Genomic DNA, 12,627 nt, shown 5'->3' with positions numbered 1-12,627 from the left:
GAGCAGGCCCGACCGGTGCAGAAGAGGGCGCCCTGGCAAAGAAGAGCACGCAGTCCGAGGTGCGTGCCGCATGCACCCAGAAGTGCACCCACACCGATGCACGGCCAGGAGGAAAAGAGACCTCTCCAAAAGAAAAGAAACACTGCTGGACCCAGCAAGGAGATCCCATACATCTCCACAGCAGCAACAGCAATGAAGCCCGGAAGGGGCCAAATGCAGCACAGTGTCCTCCCTCATACTGTTTCAAGCAGGAGTCGTCAGTGTCCCAAGGCTGACGAGAGGAGAGTGGTACACCACAAGTGGCCATCCACCACCACAGATCTCTACTGCCTGTGGAAGCCATTCCCTGGAGAGGGAACACCCAGAGTAGGAGCCTAGCACCCCACTGCCTGTGGAAGCGATTCCCTGGTGAGGGAACATCCGGAGTAGGCGCATCAAGAAGCTGCCTGAAGAAGGAGCACCAAAGATGTGTGGCTGCTCGCCATGCAGTCGAGAAGAGTGACTGAAGGTTTGCCTGAGTGGTCCGAAGACCATTGAAGTTCAACGGCCCCGTTGGCTGTGTTAGAACATGGTGCATGTCATTGCACCTGAAGAATCAGAAGAAGAGTGGAAATCGTGTCACCCAGTAGAGCTGGACAACCATAGGTGTGTAAATGACTACGAGAGGAGAAGCACTAGGACTTGTAGCACCACAAGCCAAGGACACCTCCGAAGACACCAGACAGCCACCAAGGCGGACCGACGGCCCTGGCGACAGCACCATGGGAGAACCACATGTAAGCCGCAGCAAGCGCAAACCGCGTTGCTCCCGTCGCTTCACAGGGAGACCGTCCAGCCCCAAATGTTGGCAGTTGGAGTCAAGTGGCATCCCTGCTCCTGACCGCAAATGCCAGAGGTGCAAGAGAAGATTCAGAAGAGGCAGTCACCTGGCTACGACGTCCATCCAGAAAATTCCTCTCCTAGTTAATCATCGCCACCTGTCGTCCAGGCCTAATGGCAGCTACTTCATCAGTGCCATGTGCATGACACCGCACTCAGCAAGAAATGTGGAAGCGTGACCGGAGGGTCTACACCAAGAATCGGACAACCAGCTGAGGTCAGAAGGGGAAGTCGTGAGTGGCAGGGCTGGACGATGAAGAAACCCAAGCTACAACAGCAGTGAGTCCTGACACAGCGACAGCAGGGGAAGAGGGGGATAACTCTAAAAGGAACTGGCAACCGCACAGCGGGAGTCCGAGAGTAAGCCACACAGCCTGCGCGAACCGAGTCTTAAGTTGTACGTTTCTCAGCGTGTTCATCACTCCTTCGTCATCAAAGTCCCAACAGCCCAAGAAGCCCGAGTACACAAATACAAGTGCCTCCCCAGAGAACATGGAGGTACCTGGCCAATCCCTGCCTCAGGTGGTCGACTCCAGACTAGACGCCTGCATCCATCAAGGCAAGTCGTCACCTGCCGTCAACCAGATTCCCCACGCGGCTGGCAATGCCACCATGCCAGTCATCATCAAGTGCGTCTACCGACACCATCTTGAATACACATGGATTGGAGTCCTACGCTATTGCCAAACTCGCCAACAAGAAGACTCAAAGGCCACCTGCTAACCTGGTCTGCACCTGAACTGCGGCAACGAGAGTATGCCCTGACCAAGATCCATACACCCTTGAGGTTTGTGTGAGAGACTGCCTACTGGTTCCTCAGCAGTTTGCAGCTGCCCCCAGCCAGCACATACACAGCCCCAATTGCAGTCTATCAGCAGTACCGTGGCAAGCCCAACGAAGGGCCTCCCCAGGTGGGAGAGCTGGAAGAGACATAGCCCCACCGACAGGACACCGAACACAGCAGGACAGCCTAAGAGAGACTTCAGGCGATCCCGAAATGATACAGTGAACTTTCACCATGGACTCCCACCATGATCATATCGCACCCCGTTAGTGAACTATTGTTACACACCACATACCATCATCCTGGTCAACGGACGGAAGGTACGTGGGACTAAATGACATGCTTACATCGGCACAGTACGAGTCCGCAGATGACATCTGCCTGCATGAGTTCGTGTCCTGAACCAATCAGGTTAAATGATGAATGCCTGCGGAGATCATCATGCCACAGTCTAAGTCACCGGTCTTTGTCTACCATCCTCCTGATGCCTGACCCGAGAAGCTGATGGACCCTGTGGTGTATATTCCATTGTTGTTTCTCCCTACAGGTTGGTCTAGGGAGCTTTGGTTTTATTAAAATTTTAGAGGAATGTTGTGTCCTACGAGACATGTTCTAGTGTCTCAACAGGCACAGAGTTAGTAGCCACTTCCCTATGGGAGTGGGCACACTTGCACCCCATGCATCCCTCACAGGCATCACGAGTGACGTGAGCCTGTTAATAAAAGGGCCCGGGTGCACGTGCTCGTGGCTAGTTGTCTAACTATCGCAATTGTGTCTGTGTGAGTCACTCATCAGCATGTGGGCCTAGAGCCCACAACACCACACATTTCAGTAAACGTACTCTATTGGACTGAGTGGCCCTTGGCATTGAGACGGTCGGATACCTTTATAATACAGGAATGCTGCAATACTTTGAGGAACTGCAGGCCATCCATGACTGACCTAGGGATCAGTTCCTCTTCTTTAACACTAAAACATAAATGGCGGAGAGGGCAGTCTGAACCCAGAACACTGCAGGGATGCCACACCCGCTGTACCACCGAGGGTAGAGAAAAAGCAATCTCAGAGCTATATGGTGCATTACAAGCCGACACGCACACCCACTTACATAGTCTCAGCAACATGTGGTTGACTGATGTCATGCGACGCGACGGACACGGACTGGGTAAGAATACTGCACAGCATTCCCTGTGTATCTAGGAATGCTCGCTTTAAATTTTGCAATCAACTTTTATTATATTCATAGAGCCTACCTTACCCCAGATAGAATCAACAAATTCTTCCAAAACGCCCAGTCAGTGTGCTCCAGGTGAGGAGAGGAGGGAGCTGATATGTATCATATGGTGTGGAGCTGCACACACCTCACAGAATACTGGCCAGAAGTGATAGCAATCACCAGCAAAGTAACTTACCCCTTACCCCAATGACATGCTTACTGGGACTGTTCTCTAGACCTGCTAAACATAAAGTTACTATCACATTTGCCGACCTCGCCGTAATAGTAGCCAAGTGACAAATCATGCTCAATTGGAATACGCTAGAGGGCTGCGAGTATCACAATGGCGAGCTGAGCTGTTGCATTGGGCAGAGTAGGAGGGAGCTAACCTCCTTAGGGATGCCAAGCGAGTGAGGGGCCCATTGGACATGGCTCAAGCATGGGACAGCTTGTTGGATGACCTTCTATCAGAGGGCAGAGGAGACTCCCTCGACAAGCGAGTCCTCCCCCTCCCCCGCCCAATGGGAAAGATCTAACATCCACAACTACCCTAACTCACCACAAGCCAATAACTGATCTGGCTATTACGGCCTGCAGCACAGAGGGCATTCCCTCGTGATGCCTCCCCCACAACACGCCCTGTGTCGTAGGGAGTTGCCAAACGAGAATAACACTCAATCGTGGTTTACCAGGATAATAGAGTTCTTCTTGGACAACCATGGTGCTGGGGGTGCTGGGGATGTTAATGTGTTTGACAGTTGTTTTCATATTTGTAACCTATCATCAGGAAATGACCGTCCTAATCTGGCATCTAAAGGGAATGGTGCACCTTTATAGTTGGATAATGTTCATAATCAATAGATGTGGTGAAATTGTATCTGAGATAATTGAAGAAAAGTGCGTTGAACTTCCTATCACTAAGTGCACAAGAACTCTGCACCACTGTTTATTGGCACTACTTGGAAATGGCAATAAAATGTGTTTAAAAAAAAGTATGGTATGCCTATCTGTATGTAAGACCTCAAACTATCATATTGACAGTATACAACATTCAGGACATGGCATAACAATGCATGTAGGATATATATATCACAAAATGTCAAGAAAGGAACCCGTTCTCCCGAGTCTCCGTAGTCTCGGGCGAACGGGTTTCTTTCCCCAGTGAGGCCTTGAAGAAGATCTGACTGCAGGCCTCCCTTATTCCCCGATTAGGACACATGACGCCTGATTATGGTCTTGTACATTTACTTAACATTCTGAGAACAGACTAATTTGGTGTATATATATACATATATATTTCTTTCTCTGAATTTCATTCTTTATTGTGTATCGTTATTTTTGCATCTTCTGATTTATTTTTTGTTTTAATTTCTTTTGCTTCTCCTAGTCATGCCCCAGAGCTGGAAGCATCTTTGTGCCCACCGACTGTGCCCATGAGGGGGCAGGGCGGATTACAGCTCTGATTTTTCGGTCATAATAGTAGAAAGGACCTAGAAGTAACTACTGCTAGGGTTCTCCCTCCCCACATTCAATTTGTGACGGTGTACCACAGCAGCTGGTGGCTGTTCCAGTGCCTTGTTTGCAAATGAGGACTGGGGCAGCTTCAAGCTGCCTGGTGTCATCTTTAGAATGGTGCACAGTGCACCAGGGCTGCTGCCACTTTCGCTGGTCTTCCTCACCCTCCAAATATATCAGTGAAGGAGAACCTGGACACCTGCCTGCTGCCACAGGGCCCTCCTTTTGTAACTGTGAAGGAGACACATGGGTAGCTGCCAACTGCCCCATTTTTCTATGCCCCATTGCCTTTAATGGAAGGAATGGGCTAGCAGAGAGCTGCCCAAGTGTCATCTTTACAATTCCTAACAGGTCACCGGGTCATATATCCTGATCTCCTTCACTGTCATTATTTTGAGAGTATAAGAGAACTCAGACAGCTGTCCTGCAGCCATTTTTGCAAGCTGGAAGTCTGTCAGCTGCTCGACGACTCATTGTCCTCGCCAGCTCGACACAGAGGCAGGATGCTGCTGACAGCTGTCCAGCTACTGTTTGCAAGTGTATTTGATTAACTTTGGGTGAACCCATTCTGAATCGATAATGGGGGATGGATCATACACATTTTGTATAGTTAGATAAACAAACAACACTAGAGGACATAGATTACTGATAGGTTTATCTTAATTGTACGCAAACGTCATACTTTAAAGGATACATTTTCTCCATCAATTATTTGACATCACCTGCTATTATTATAGAGTTTACTCAGTCATCGCAGGACAAGCAGGGGAATTAAATCAATAATTTGTCTTTATATTAAATAGCTTCTTCTTTATTGTGATTCCTTCTTATATTATTGGACAGCTATTGTGAGGAAAACATACATTCTGTATTTTTTCCTTCGTGAATGTGTGCTTGTGTCCTCCATGACAGTTGTTTATACATTTGCATCTGACCATTTGCTAATGTTATTGCATTAGGAGTCCCTCTGTTGGGGGGAGAGAGGCGTGGCCTGGGAACATGGCCACCAGGACGTAACTTCTTGAGCTCCGTCCTAGCCTGTGGCAATCCTACATCATCTGTGCTTTGTGCCACCCGGAGAGCAGCGCAGAGGATCGCCACTGCCATGGTGAGCCCTGTGGAGCCTATACATGACGGAAGGGGCGATGGCAGGGCTCAGCTCCAGTGGGCTGCGGTGGAGGACTGGTAGCAGCCTACTGACATTCCGAGGCAGGGATGGTGGTGGTATTAGTGTTGCTGGTGGTATTGGTGGCATTGGTGGTGGTGGTGGTATTGGTGGTGGTATTGGTATTGGCAGTGGTACTGGGTATTGGTGGTGGTGGTGGTGGTATTGGTGGAGGTGGTGGTATTGGTGGTGGTATTGGTGGTGTTGGTATTGGTGGTTGTATTTGTGGTGGTGGTATTGCTGGTGGTGGGGTGGTGGTGGTATTGGTGGTGGTGGTATTGGTGGTGGTATTGGTGGTGGTGGTATTGGTGGTGGTGGTTCTGGTGGGGGTGGTGGTGGTATATGTGGTAGTATTGGTGGAATTGGTGGTGGTGGTATTGGTGGTGGTGGTGGTGGTATTGGTGGTATATGTGGTGGTGGTGATATTGGTGGTGGTGGTATTGGTAGTGGTAGTATTGGTGGTGGTGGTGATTGCGGTGGTATTGGTGGTGGTGGTGGTATTGGTGGTGGTATTGGTGGTGGTACTGTTGGGGGTGGTGGTGGTATTGGTGGAATTGGTGGTGGTGGTATTGGTGGTATATGTAGTGGTGGTATTGGTGGTGGTGGTATTGGTGGTGTTGGTATTGTTGTTGGTGGTGGTATTGGCAGTGGTATTGGTACTGGTATTGGTGGTGGAAGTACTGGTTTGGTAGTGGTGGAATTCTTGGTGGTGTTATTGGTGGTGGTGGTGGTGGTAGTATTGGTGGTGGTGGCATTGGTATTGGTGGTGTTGGTATTGGCGGTGGTATTGGTGGTATTGGTGGTACTGGTGGTGGTGGTATTGCTGGTGGTATTGCTGGTGGTATTAGTGGTGTGGAGGTGGTGGTTTTGATGGTGGTGTATTGTTTTCATGGTGGTGGTAGTGTTGGTGGTGGTATTGGTGGTGGTAGTGGTATTAGTGGTGGTGGTATTGGTAGTGGTGGTATTGGTGGTGGTGTTTGTGGTATTGGTGGTATTGTTGGTGGTATTGGTGGTGGTATTAGTGGCGGTGGAGGTGGTGGTATTGATAGTGGTAGTGGTATTGGTGGTGGAATTGGTGGTGGTGTTGGGGTGGTATTGGTGGTGGTGGTAGTGGTGGTGGTTGTGGTATTGGTGGTGGTGGTATTGGTGGTGGTATTGATGGTGGTGGTGGTGTTGGTGGTATTTGTGGTGGTGATATGTGTAGTGGTGACGGTTACGGTGGTGGGGTTGGTACTGGTGCTGGTGGTATTAGTGGTGGTGGTATTGGTGGTATTAGTGGTGGTGCTCGTGGTATTGGTGTTGGTGGAATTGGTGGTAGTATTAGTGGCATTGGAGGTGGTGGTATTGATGGTGGTGGTGGTGTTGTGGTGGTATTGGTGGTGGTATTGTTGGTAGTGGTGGTGGTTGTGGTATTGGTGGTGGTGGTATTGATGGTGATGGTGGTGTTGGTGGTGGCATTTGTGGTGGTGGTATGTGTAGTGGTGACGGTATTGGTGGGGGTATTGGTGGTGGTGGTATTGATGGTGGTATTGGTGTTGGTATTGGTGTTGGTATTGGTGGTGGTGGTATTGGTGGTAGTGGTATTGGTGGTGGTGGTATTGGTGGTATCAGTGGTGGTGGAGGTAGTGGTATTGATGGTGATGGTGGTGGTTACGGTGGTGGTAGTGGCATTGGTGGAGGTATTGGTGGTGGTATTGGTGGTGATGGTATTGGTGGTGTTGATGGTGGTATTGGTGGTGGTATTGGTTGTGGTTGTGGTGGTGGTGATGGTATTGGTGGTGTGATGGTGGTATTGGTTGTGGTGGTGGTGATATTGGTGGTGGTGGTGGTGGTGATGGTATTGGTGGTAGTGGTATTAGTGGTGGTAGTATTGGTGGTGGTATTAGTGGTGGTGATAATGGTATTATTGGTGGTATTAGTAGTGGGATTGGTGGTGGTATTGGTGGTGGTATTGGTGGTAGTGGTATTGGTGGTGATGGCATTAGTGGTGGTGGTATTAGTGGTGGTATTGGGGTGGTTGTATTAGTGGTGGTGGTACTGGTGGTCTTGGTGGTGGTGGTATTGGTGGTGGTGGTATTGGTAGTATTGGCAGTGCTATTGGTATTGCCGGTGTTATTGGTATTAGTGGTGGTGGTATTTTTGGCGGTGGTGGTATTGTGGTGTTATTGGTGGTGGTGGTATTGGTGTTGTTGGTGGTGGTGGAGATGGTGGTGGTATTGGTGGTAGTGGCATTGGTGGTGTTGATTGTGGTGGTGTTGATGGTATTGGTGATGGTAGTATTGGTGTTGGTAGTGGTGGTGGACGTGGTGATATTGATTGTGGTGGTGGTATTGGTGGTGGTGGATTGATGGTGGTGGTATTGGTGGTGGTATTGGTGGTGATGATATTGGTGGTAGCATGGTGGTTTTATTGGTGGTGGTATAGGTGGTGGTAATCGTATTATTGGTGGTATTAGTAGTGGTATTGGTGGTGGTGGTGGTGGTAGTATTGGTGGTGGTATTGGTGGTGGTATTGGGGTGGTGGTATTAGTGGTGGTGGTGGTATTGGCGGTGGTGGTATTGGTGGTGGTGGTGGTATTGATGGTGGTATTGGTGATGGTGGATTGATGGTGGTGGTATTGGTGGTGATGATATAGGTGGTGGTATAGGTGGTGGTAATCCTATTATTGATGGTATTAGTAGAGGTATTGGTGGTGGTGGTAGTATTGGTGGTGGTGGTATTGGAGGTAGTGGTATTGGTTGTGATGGCATTGGTGGTGGTATTGGGGTGGTGGTATTGGTGGTGGTGGTATTGGTGGTGGTGGTATTGGTAGTATTGGCAGTGGTATTGGTATTGCTGGTGTTATTGTTATTAGTGGTGGTGGTATTGGTGGTGGTATTGGTGCTGTTGGTATTGGAGGTGGTATTGGTGGTGGTGGAGGTGGTATTGTGGTGTTAATCGTGGTGGTGGTATTGGTGTTGTTGGTGGTGATGGAGATGGTGGTGGTATTGGTGAAAGTGGTATTGGTGGTGTTGATTTTGGTGGTGTTGATGGTGGTGGTATTGCTGGTGGTATTGCTGGTGGTGCTATTGGTGGTGGTATTGGTGGTGGTAGTGGTATTGGTGGTTGTGGTATGCGTAGTGGTGGTGGTATTGGTGGTGGTGGTGGTATTGGTGGTGGTATTGGAGGTGGTATTAGTGGTGGTGGTATTGGAGGTGGTACTAGTAGTGGTGGATTTATGGTGGTGTTATTGGTGGTGGTATTAGTGGTGGTGGTATTGGTGGTGGTAATGGTATTATTGGTGGTATTAGTAGTGGTATTGGTGGTGGTGGTATTGGTGGTGATGGCATTAGTGGTGGTGGTATTAGTGGTGATATTGGGGTGGTTGTATTAGTGGTGGTGGTACTGGTGGTCTTGGTGGTGGTGGTATTGGTGGTGGTGGTATTGGTAGTATTGGCAGTGCTATTGGTATTGCCGGTGTTATTGGTATTAGTGGTGGTGGTATTTTTGGTGGTGGTGGTATTGTGGTGTTAGTGGTGGTGGTGGTATTGGTGTTGTTGGTGGTGGTGGAGATGGTGGTGGTATTAGTGGTAGTGGCATTGGTGGTGTTGATTGTGGTGGTGTTGATGGTATTGGTGGTGGTAGTATTGGTGTTGGTAGTGGTGGTGGACGTGGTGATATTGATTGTGGTGGTGGTATTGGTAGTGGTGGTATTGGTGGTGGTGGATTGATGGTGGTGGTATTGGTGGTGGTATTGGTGGTGATGATATTGGTGGTAGCATGGTGGTTTTATTGGTGGTGGTATTGGTGGTGGTATAGGTGGTGGTAATCGTATTATTGGTGGTATTAGTAGTGGTATTGGTGGTGGTGGTGGTGGTACTATTGGTGGTGGTATTGGTAGTATTGATATTGTTGGTGATGGCTTTGGTGGTGGTATTATTGGTGGTATTGGGGTGGTGGTATTAGTGGTGGTGGTATTGGCGGTGGTGGTATTGGTGGTGGTGGTGGTATTGATGGTGGTATTGGTGATGGTGGATTGATGGTGGTGGTATTGGTGGTGATGATATAGGTGGTGGTATAGGTGGTGGTAATCCTATTATTGATGGTATTAGTAGAGGTATTGGTGGTGGTGGTAGTATTGGTGGTGGTGGTATTGGAGGTAGTGGTATTGGTTGTGATGGCATTGGTGGTGGTATTGGGGTGGTGGTATTGGTGGTGGTGGTATTGGTGGTGGTGGTATTGGTAGTATTGGCAGTGGTATTGGTATTGCTGGTGTTATTGTTATTAGTGGTGGTGGTATTGGTGGTGGTATTGGTGCTGTTGGTATTGGAGGTGGTATTGGTGGTGGTGGAGGTGGTATTGTGGTGGTAATCGTGGTGGTGGTATTGGTGTTGTTGGTGGTGATGGTGGTGGTATTGGTGATAGTGGTATTGGTGGTGTTGATTGTGGTGGTGTTGATGGTGGTGGTATTGCTGGTGGTATTGCTGGTGGTGCTATTGGTGGTGGTATTGGTGGTGGTGGTGGAGGTGGAGGTGGTAGTGGTATTGATGGTGGTATTGGTGGTGGTGGTAGTGGTATTGGTGGTGGTGGTGGTGCTATTGGTGGTGGTTGTATTGGTGGTGGGTTTAGTGGTAGTTTTGGTGGTGGTATTGGTGGTGGTGCTATTGGCAGAGGTGGTGGTATTGGTGGTGGTATTGGTGGTGATGGTATTGATGGAGGTGGTGGTGGTATTGGTGGTGGTCTTGGTGGTGGTATTGGTGGTGGTATTGGTGGTGGTGGTGGAGGTGGTAGTGGTATTGATGGTGGTATTGGTGGTGGTGGTAGTGGTATTGGTGGTGGTGGTGGTGCTATTGGTGGTGGTTGTATTGGTGGTGGGTTTAGTGGTGGTTTTGGTGGTGGTATTGGTGGTGGTGCTATTGGCAGAGGTGGTGGTATTGGTGGTGGTATTGGTGGTGATGGTATTGATGGAGGTGGTGGTGGTATTGGTGGTGGTCTTGGTGGTGGTATTGGTGGTGGTACTGCTATTGTTGGTGGTATTGGCATTTGTACTGGTGGTGGTGGTGGTATTGGTATTGGTGGTGGTGTTGGTATTGGTGGTGGTGGTATTGCTGGTGGTATTGCTGGTGCTGCTATTGGTGGTGGTGGCATTGGTGGTGGTGGTGGTATTGGTGGTGGTGGTGGTGGTATTGGTGGTGGCGGTGGTGGTGCTGATTGTGGTGGTGTTGATTGTGGTGGTATTGGTGGTGGTGGTGGTGGTGGTGCTATTGGCAGCGGTGGTGGTATTGGTGGTGGTGGTGGTGGTACTGGTGGTGGAGGTATTGGTGGTGGTCGTCTTGGTGGTTGTGGTCTTGGTGGTGGTATTGGTGATGGTGGTATTGGTGGTGTTGATTGTGGTGTTGATGGTGGTGGTATCGGTGGTGGTATTGGTGGTGGTATTGCTGGTGGTGGTATTGGTGGTGGTATTGGTGGTGGTGGTGGTATTGGTGGTGGTATTGGTGGTGGGGGTGGAGGTGGTGGTGGTAGTAGTATTGATGGTGGTATTGGTGACGGTGGTAGTGGTATTGGTATTGGTGATGGTGGTGGTAGTGTTATTGGTGGTGGTGCTATTGGTGGTGGTTGTATTGGTGGTGGGTTTAGTGGTGTTGATTGTGGTGGTGTTGGTGGTGGTATTGGCGGTGGTGCTATTGGCAGAGGTGGTGGTATTGGTGGTGGTATTGGTGGTGATGGTATTGGTGGAGGTGGTGCTTTTGGTGGTGGTGGTATTGGTGGTGGTCTTGGTGGTGGTATTGGGGGTGGTACTGGTAGTGTTGATGGTATTGGCATTTGTACTGGTGGTGGTGGTGGTATTGGTGGTGGTGTTGGTATTGGTGGTGGTGGTATTGCTGGTGGTATTGCTGGTGCTGTAGTTGGTGGTGGTGGCATTGGTGGTGGTATTGGTGGTATTGGTGGTGGTGGTATTGGTGTTGGTGGTATTGGTGGTGGTGGTATTGGTGGCAGTGGTTTTGGTGGTGGTATTGGTGGTGGTATTGGTGGTGCTGATTGTGGTGGTGTTGATTGTGGTGGTGTTGGTATTGGTGGTGGTGGTGGTGCTATTGGCAGAGGTGGTGGTATTGGTGGTGGGGTTATTGGTGGTGGTCTTGGTGGTTGTGGTCTTGGTGGTGGTATTGGTATTGGTGGTATTGGTGGTTGTGTTGGTATTGGTAGTATTGGTGGAGGTGGTATTGGTGGTGGTGTTGGTTATGGTGGTATTGGTGATGGTATTGGTCATATTGTTGCTGGTATTGTTTGTGGTGGAGGGGGTGGTATTGATGGTGGTGGTGGTATTAGTGGTGGGGGGGCTATTGGTGGTGATGGTGGTATTTGTGGTGGTGGTAGTGGTATTGGTGGTGGTGTTAGTGGTGATGGGTGTACTGTTAGTGGTGATATTGGTGGTGGTGGTATTGGTGGTAGTATTGATGGTGGTGGTGGTATTGGTGGTGGTGGTATTGGTGGTGGTGGTGTTGTTAATAAAACTGGCTTTTGAAAACAACCCGTCAGGTGGCTTTAGTACAGATGACATGTAACACATATGTGCTGTTGTCAGCTTCAGCCCATTAGCATAGTGTTATGCGCTACCTGGAATTCACATGACTTAATTTGCTAACCATTTTTAAATCCATTTTACTTCGGGGGGAGGTTGAAAGATAATGCTGGGTTAAAGTGATTGAAAGCGGGTTCCCGTGTTACAGGGGTGGCCGTGCTGCTTAAAAAAACACACACGGTTTTAGCTGAAGCAGCGCATGTCCGGCCTGCAGTTAGAGAAACTCAATAAAGTAAATAGTGCTTACAGACTAAATAACAAGTTCCCTGTAACAACTGAAGTAAAAGGGCCAGTCGCCATGGGAGGGTACAAATGAAGACCAGGCCGTACTAAGGAGGGACTAACAAGCCTATTAACGAATCTGAAGGCAGCATTTTTGAAAGACAATGATACAAGCCAATGAAAAATATGGGAGGAGAGTGGGCGCGGCTTCTCTCCCATACTCTACTACAGCAGTCTCGCAGAGCGATCAGCGCATGCGCGCTGCCGCTTGGCTTGACCTAAAAAGA

This window comes from Triturus cristatus, chromosome 7 (assembly GCF_964204655.1).
Source record: "Triturus cristatus chromosome 7, aTriCri1.1, whole genome shotgun sequence".
Classification (NCBI taxonomy): Eukaryota; Metazoa; Chordata; class Amphibia; order Caudata; family Salamandridae; genus Triturus; species Triturus cristatus.
This window is presented reverse-complemented; position numbering follows the sequence as displayed.